At 45.2% G+C, this 8,913-nt stretch overlaps 1 pseudogene; it reads left to right on the forward strand.

The window, feature by feature from the left end:
• Positions 1-3,140: 3,140 nt before the first annotated feature.
• LOC128051084 (frizzled-3-like) lies at positions 3,141-6,402 on the forward strand (annotated as a pseudogene).
• Positions 6,403-8,913: the final 2,511 nt, after the last annotated feature.

An 8,913-nucleotide genomic window follows, 5' to 3' on the forward strand; every position in this document is an offset into this window, starting at 1 on the left:
TCTTTCTCCATGTATTTTCCTGTTTCTCACACACAAACTTCTCTGTTAAGCAGTAGCCATTTCAGTGTACTCTAAAGCCTGGTAAAATTTAGGCACGGACTTGGCTTCAGTGCTCTGATCACCTGGTGATGTCAGTCCTTCTACTTAAGCCAAAGCTGGCTTCCTGCCAGGCAGGTCTCTGCAAGAACGGGCAGGTTCATGACCTTTTCTTGAAGCACAGTCTTGTCCTGCCTTAAGCTAGCTAATGGAAAGAAGAACAATTCCTCATTTCTGTAGATCTTTTGGAAGGTGGGGCAAGCAAGTGCCAAGATTTTTCAAAACAACAAGAACAAACAAATATCCAGCTTCCCAATGAACCAAGAAGGAGAATTTCTTTATCTCAGACCCTTAGCACAATCTTGCTAAAAACATACTATAGAGACGGTTGTTTCTATAGTAGAGAAAACTAAGGCAGAGAGAAGTGAGAAGCTCGTCAGTGGGGCTTCCCTGGTGCCTCAGGAACCCGCCTGCCAATGCAGGAGACACAGGTTTGATTCCGGTTCGGGAAGATCTCACATGCCGTGGAGCCACTAAGCCTGTGCCCGCGACAATGGAGCCTGTGCTCTAGGACCCTAGAGTCACAACTACTCATCTCCGAGATGAGAGAGGGGCCCACGCTCCTTGCAACTAGAGAAAAGCCCGAGCAACTGCGAAGACCCAGCACGGCCAAAAGCAATGGATTCTGAGTTTCTTTAAGGAAGCTTGTCAAGAGCATCCTGCGAGGAGGCTGCAGGCAGATGGCCACCGCGGGCCCCTGCTCAGCGTTTCTCCTGCGCTTCCTCAGTGTCCGGGGTCAGATGGAAAGACCACACACGAACAACACACCAGGCGGATTCAAAAAGCGCATTTTGCTAAAATGAGGCGCATTCCACTACCTGAAATCGCAGAAACTTGTTGTTTATAATAAGAATAATTTCCAATGATTTTATTAATTTCCTTAAATTAATACAGACCTTCAAATCTCTAGCTAATCAATATATAGAATTCAGTTATTAAAGAAAATTAGGAGAGAAGACAACTTTCTTTTCAGGCACCTTGGCCTTTGATGGTTTTCAAGTTAGTAAATTAGCTGGTAGCTAATTTGTATTACTCTATACTTTTTCTCTGCTAGCCTCATTGTCTGTCTTAAGCATTCTCCAAAAGGCTAACAAAGACCAATCATTCATGGGATTTACAAGAGGCTGGTGAGTATATTGTGTTATTAGTCCTCAGATGATAGCATCACTCTCCTTATTTGGGGAAACTTCTCTTAGTTCAGTTATTCCAGTAAGAAGCTTTTATCCCCCAGCCCTACCAATTGTGTGAGATAAGCTGCTTTCATCAGAGTCCCATGACTATTGGCCCCAGTTTCAGACCACAGGGTAGAAGCTGTCCCAGACAACTCTGAGAAACAGGAACAGATGAGGGCAGCTTTTGGGCTCCAAGACAATGACTGTCCTTCCCATTGTTCATGTAAATCAGCCAGCAAATCGCCGTTTTTTTGCTCTAAGGTAGTTTCAGTTGTGTATTGTTGAGCTGAGTGTGTGCTAAGCCATGTCAGACTCTTTGAGACCCCATGCGCTGTAGCCCACCAGGCTCCTCCGTCCATGGGGTTTTCCGAGGAAGAATCCTGGAATGGGTTGTCATTTCCTACTCCAGAGGATCTTCCCGACCCAGGAAGATCGAGCCTGTGTTTCCTGCACCTTCTACATTTGCAGGTGGATTCTTCACCACTGAGCCCTCTGGGAAACCCTTGCAAATAAAAGAATGGAAACTTTTTACTAAACAATGCCTTAAATCATAATTACAATATCCGTGAAGACTTGAGCTGAATCTTCTGTATATTTTCATTATTCTGTATTGGGGTACAGCCTGTCATGATGGTTCACGTGACAAAGGGACTCTGCCATACATAAACAAGTATCCATTCTCCCTGACACTTCACCCCCATCCAGGCTGCCGTGTACTACTGAGCAGAGTTCCATGCACCACACAGTAGGCCCTTGCTGGTTATCCATTCTAAATACAGCAGTCTGTCCATGTCCATCCCAAACTCCCCAACTATCCCTCCTCCCATCCTTCCCCCCAGCGACCGTAAGTTCCTTTTCTAAGTCTGTGTGTCTGTTTCTGTTTTATGAGCTCATTTGTATCATTTCTTTTTAGATCCCCCGTGTAAAGAACGCCATGCAGTAGCTCTCCTCTGCCTGCCTTACTTCACTCCGGATGGCGGTCCCTAGGGCCATCCATGTTGCTGTACATGGCATTATTTCATTTTTTTTTTAATGGCTGAGTAAAGTAATTGCTTTTTTAAGAGTGACTGTTGGTTTTCAGTTTTTTTTTTAAGGTTAATCATTTGAGGCTTCGAGGCAGACTGGTGCAGACTTAGAAGAACAGAGGGTATTTTTGATCAGGAGGAAGATGGTGTGTCCCTCAACTCATTCTGCATAAACAAGTTTTTAGGCACAGTAGTCCTGGACCTCATTGGAAAATGCCAGACCTCACCAAATACAACTTACACTCAAAAATCATAATCCTATAAATAAAAAGCTTAAGGATTATTAAATGGGTATAAACTTTTTCTTTTTAACTGCAACTGGCTAAGGTCACAATGTCTTTACTAATTTGAGTATACATATTTAGGCATTAATTAAGGACTTGTTCTAAACAGTAAATAAATATGGTTTTTGTATGATTTCTCTAACTAGGAATACACAGTCTGATGAACTAATGACCAGAAAACAGTCTCACTAGATCAAAACTAGAAGAGGTCAATGACCACTGGCTAAAACGTGTTTACAGAAGCCATTTATGGGCAGGATTTAGCTCCAGATCAACATCCTCAGCATCTGACCTTTATTCTTTCCTCATTTCAAAAGCCTATATCCAGTACTTGGCTTCTTGGCTCATCACCAAAGGCATGATGATTTTCCAGAAGATAAACATTAGCCAAGCAAACACATATGCTTTGCAGAATGCAAAAGGCTAAGAGTTAGACATTTCAATTTATAAATTTGCTAAGAGTTTCCAGAACTACTTTGAAAGACATAACCCCAGCCTCATAACACTTACGGACAAACAGAGAAGATTAGACAAGAATACGTCTACTTCTTGTCTACCAGAAAATGAGAGCACAAACCGAGCTGACGGGCAAGGTGGGCTGGGGGTCGAGTGGACAGGCGTGAGGGTATGCTGTACAGCAACCATCATTTTCTGAGCAACCGCTGAATGGCTGGTGCTATCTATTTCAACAACTGTGCAAAATATGTGGAATTGCCCTCACGGAACCGAAGAAAAAGCTGAGTGTTGCTACGTTTAAGTGATGGACCACAGGCCCTGTAATTAGTCAGTGACTGATTCCCCCGTGTCGTTCTTGCTTTCCCCTTCTGGCTGAACTCCCATCTGGAGTGTGCGTACTCACCCAGCCTGCTAACTTTGCCTGGGCTTCTAAGATCAGACCGGGGAGGCCTCAGTGCCTCCTCTCCTTCAGCAGAACGGAAAGACGCCTGTGGCCTACGTAGGTGGTGATTGGTATTCCATATAAACCAAGTTATCCAGCCTCTTTTTCTCCACTAATTTTCCTACTACACTATTCCTTTCTAATCTTTCTTTATATCTGTAATTAAATAAGTTTTTTCCTAGGCAGCCTACTCTGTCTCCCCTTCGAATTACCCTGGATCCACCGGGGCTGGACCCTGGCAGTAAGCGGCAGGGCTGGGATTCAAACCAGAGACAGCCCAACTTTCAGTCCGTTTTTAATCTCTCTATTCCCTGCCCTTGGAACAGACGGCTGTGATTCCTTCTCTTGACCCCGTGGTTTCAGTGTTCCTCCTCAGATCTTCTAATATATAATTTTAAAGGCTGGCTACTTCCTACTCATCACACTCCTCTGGAATCCCAAATGTTTTCTAATTGAGCATAGGTCCCTTCTACTCTGCTTCGGTGATATCTCATCAAAATAGAAGGGAATGGATTAAAGGAAGATAATTTGAAGTTTTACATTATTCTTTAGTCTTCACCCTTTCATTCCGCCATATACATTCACAAACATATACAAATGCAGGGTCACATCCATTACCTCAAATGGTAGGACAACTTTTAGCTTAAGGAGACACAGCTAGAATAGCTCATTCAGTGGCCGTTACAGCTCCATCTGTCAAAGTACAGTGATCTGGGACCTCAGACCAGTCATCCTTCAAAGTCAGAAGCCTGGCTCCAATAGAACAAGGAGATGGATTAAAGTGTAGTTAAACTAATTGTTGCCCTCCTTGACCAATGACCCTCCTAACTGTCCATCACCTTGGTGCTTGCTATTGCTACTGCTAAGTCGCTTCAGTCATGTCTGACTCTGTGTGACCCCATGGACTGCAGCCTACCAGGCTCCTCCATCCACGGGATTTTCCAGGCAAGAGTACTGGAGTGGGTTGCCATTGCCTTCTCCTGTAACTGCATAGTGATACACCAATTCAACTTACTGCTATGGGGGAAAAACACACCATTTAATGAGACATGAAGACAAAGCAGAGACCCGACTAAGGGCACACACGCTGTGGACCACAGCACGGCCATGACCAGAGCAAGTGGGCGGACGGGGAGGGGAGATGGATGGGAGACTACAGCCTCGGGGTCAGGGGCGGGGGGCGGGGTGGTGGTCTGGATTGATGACGACTAAGCAGACAGCAGGGTGAGACAAGAAATCTAAACGAATGGTGAAAGCAGACACACCGTCAGAGAACTCCAACAGCAAGGAGAACACACAGAACTGTTCCTTAACAAAATTCGGGAAGAAATCAAGCATGAAACCACAGAGTAATCCTCGAAGAATTTTAAATATCAACTTATTAGCCAATGATGCAAATTATAAAAACAATGTGTCAAAAGACCACAAAATGGACTAGTTACTTCACAGGCCGCTAAAATGATTCACGGTTAATTTAGTTATACGCTAACAATGCAGCTAACATGAAATGGGTGATAACAGAAAAAAGAGATAATACAAGTCCAGTTACAAAGCAAAGTGTTGTACACATGATTTCATGGGGTAAATAGCAATGCACTCACAAAACCTAAGCTAAACACGCAAGAAAGCTGGAACGTGCTTTAGAGCCGCACACTCTGTCCCCAGAAGCCCTAGGTCGTCATCCCTGTTTTAGACTCAGAAGAGTGAGGCAGCCCACGTCTTCCCTGGGGCCCTGGGGCACCGGGCTTTTAATCTAGTTTCACACACAGAGCTGGAATCTGTTGTTTGGAAATGTGGTTGATCAACTTGACACGTTGGCCACATGGTACCCGATATAATAAAATGAAAAGAAGAGGCAAGATGATGTCATTTTCCCATATTGTGAAACCGAAAACAAATGCCTTTTGTGAGAGCAAGCTAACAAACCTCTGACGGTGCAAAGAGTAATTCTGTTTGAAGAACTTAACAGTAAGATAGAAGAAGTCCTTTCAAGCTGAGACCTGCAGGTGTACAAAGATCTAAAATACATATTGAGGAGGCCTGATCATCTGAATCCCATTCAATCAAGAAAGCACGGCTATGAGTTGGATTGTCTTCTATCTGTGGCCCTTGACTATGTTTGTGGGCCGTATAGGTGGGCAGTTTGTTTTCTTTGAGCCTATCACCTTGAGGGTGTGCCAGGATTTGCCTTATAACACTGCCTTCACGCCCAATCTTCTGGATCATTATGACCGACAGATGGCAGTTTTAACAGTGGAGGTTCCCAGATTGTGGTGAGCCGTGTCCTCGGCTGGTGGACCTGAATTTAGCTGGCGATCCTACTGAAGGAGCCTCAGTGGCATGCAGAGGGACTATGGCTTTTGGTGTCCCCGAGAGTTGAAAATCGATCCTGATCTTGGCTGTGCCTTTTTGCACGTGCGTGATTGTTCACCAGCTTGTCTAAAGATGTGCTTTAGGAGAGAAAAGCTTTCATTTGCTCGGTGTTTCACAGGACTGATTTCAGGCATTTGCCTCTCTGCCACATTGTTTACTTTTTAAATTTTTTTGATTGATGTGATAAGATTCCGTTATCCTGAAAGATATTTTATCGTGAAAGATAATTTATGCCGTCTGCTCCATGATGGTATTAATTTTCTTTATTGGGTTTTCGCTTGAGGACCGAGTCACCTGCAATGCATCCAGCCCTGCACAGTATAAGGCTTCCACGGTGACCCGAGGATCTCAGAACAAAGCCTGTATCATGCTTTTTATGATCCTCTATTTTTTTCACTGTGGCTGGCAGCATTTGGTGGGTGATTCTTACCATCACGTGGTTCTTGGCAGCTGTGCCAAAGTGGGGTAGTGAAGCTGTTGAGAAGAAAGCCATGCTGTTTCATGCCAGTGAGTGGGGCATCCCTGGAACGCTGACTGTCATCCTTGGTGCTTAAGACAGTACAAATAGAAGGTGCCTAATATATAGGTGGGGAATGGATGAAAGAAATCAAGAGTGATCTAAACTTTCCTTGAACCCATGCTTCAGAGTGTCAACAGGAAACACATGGACTATTCCAAGCGTTTAAACTCTTAGGTTTAACTCAGAGTACCAGGCACATAGGTACCCAAGTACCTATGTGGGGAGCTGCTACCACTCATAGGCTGAAGGCGAGGGAAGAAATGATCTTCCCAGAGTCCAGGGAGAGGTGAAGCCAGGAGAGGGGTCCCTTCACAGCATGAGACGTATCTTACTTACACCTCCCATCATTCAAGAAGCAGAAGCCAGAGAGAAAGGGTGTCCAAGTGACGCCATCCATAGTAGTCAGGCTTTCAGGACAAAGAGTAGAGAAGGAGACAGACAGGATCTATGGAAATGCGCTGGGAGCCTGGAGGGGCGGGGGCGGTGAGTATAGAATGCCCACGTACCCAGTGATGTGTTCAGGAGAGGAGGCCCTTATTTCATTATCTAAGACAAAAGATATTTTCACAAAATAATAAAATTTCAGACTATCTTCACAAGATGGGACTCCTAACTTTTTCTGTTATTCTCTATGACATTGTATTTAGAGATAGTAAATATAGGCTAGGGGGCTTCCCTGATGCCTTACATGCTAAAAAATCTGCCTGAAATGCAGCCTGTAGTGCAAGAGACCGAGGTTCAGTTCCTGGGTTGGGAAGATCCTCTGGAGAAGGAAATGGCAACCTACTCCAGTATTTGCCATTGAGTAGCATGGACATGGAACATGGTGGGCTACAGTCTGTGGGGTCACAAAAGAGTTGGACACGACCGAGTGATTAACACATTCACTTTCAAACAGAGTCCAGAGAGAGCCTAGGGCGGCTGGTATAGGTCACCACGCTTGCTCAGTCTCCTCACTGTCCCCTCTGTAGAAGACAGCTGCCCTTCTAAGGGAAGGCAGCGAGCAGTGTGGAAAGGGGTGTGCAAAGAGAAAGAGGTCTCAAGTCAGAGAGAGAGTTTCAGGATGTGTAAGCAGTTGACAAGATGATACGAATCAAATGGCACTGAAATTCTCCCGCACCAGCCTGCTAGATAGCTGATATTTGTCCCACCTACTCCGTCTTTTTTTATGTTATTGAAGCATAGTTGATTAACAGTGTCGTACTACTTTCTGTTATACAACAGAATGATTCAGTCATGCACATTCTTTTCCACATTCTTTTCTGTTATGGTTTGTCACAGGTTGTCAAGCGTAGTCCCCTGTGCTGCCCATTCTATATATTTAGTTGCATCTGCTACCCCCACCTAGTCTGTCAGTTCAGTCGCTCAGTCATGCCCAACCCTTGTGACCCCATGGACGGCAGCACACCAGGCCTCCCTGTCCATCACCAACTCCTGGGGACTTGCTCAAACTCATGTCCATTGAGTCGGTGATGCCGTCCAACCATCTCATCCTCTGGCGTCCCCTTCTCCTCCTGCCCTCAATCTTTCCCAGCATCAGGGTCTTTTCAAATGAGTCAGCTCTTCGCATCAGGTGAAGCTTCAGCTTCAGCATCAGTCCTTCTGAAGAATATTCAGGACTGATTTCCTTTGGGATGGGCTGGTTTGATCTCCTTTCTTCTGTCTTTAAGATCCTTTTAACTACAACTCAATAGTATTGAGAACAAGGCATCAAATGACAAATATGAAGACATGATCAATGAAGTCACTGATATGCGAGGAACCCAGCCCTGCGAGACGGCAGAGTTGACCAGAGTTGGACTCTGACAGGTCTATTTTAATCATATAGGAGGTTCAGGTGAGTCGTCGCAAGAGGCTATAACTGACGTAAATATCATGTAGTAAACTGGAAAGCAAGGTTAATTTTTCAATTCTCTGAAAATCTTCCTCAGCCTATTTTTCTCAGATGATTTTCCCCAAATCGAGTCAGAGTTTTCTGACCTGTAATGGCACATAAAAATCTATTCTTCTGACCGTAAGGCTTTTTTTTAGAGGCTAGATCAGTCATTATCTTCAGTCCGCGTGCCTATAGCACTGCCAACAATAGTATTTTATCCATGGAGACAGAACTGGGTTTCAGGGTCCCAGGGAAAAACCTGAAATCATGGTCTTACACCAGGCGCAGAGTTGAAGGTTCCTGCTCCAGTGCTAAGTCCGAATCACGTCTCGTCAGGACAGCTGCCTGAACCCCAGGGCACAGGGCCGTCTGCTCTCTCCCCAGGGGCCGGCCAAGGCAGCGCACCCAGTCCTGCCCGCCCCCTTCAGAATCCCTATCGAGGCAGCGGCACGGCTTCTAGATAGTTCCTGTTCGTGACAGCGACAAATTCTTGCCTAACAAATCTGAAAAAATTTGTGTTTGGAAAGCACATACACTCTGCCCTCCACAAAGATGATGAGCTGACAAAAGGCTTCAGTGGCTAGAATAAGACAGCGTCAAGACTCCGGCAGCAAGCAGGGACCCAGCCTGGGACGGGAGCTCAGCAGGTCCTGGTTCTCCACACTGTCC

This window comes from Budorcas taxicolor, chromosome 7 (assembly GCF_023091745.1).
Source record: "Budorcas taxicolor isolate Tak-1 chromosome 7, Takin1.1, whole genome shotgun sequence".
In the NCBI taxonomy this organism is placed as follows: domain Eukaryota; kingdom Metazoa; phylum Chordata; class Mammalia; order Artiodactyla; family Bovidae; genus Budorcas; species Budorcas taxicolor.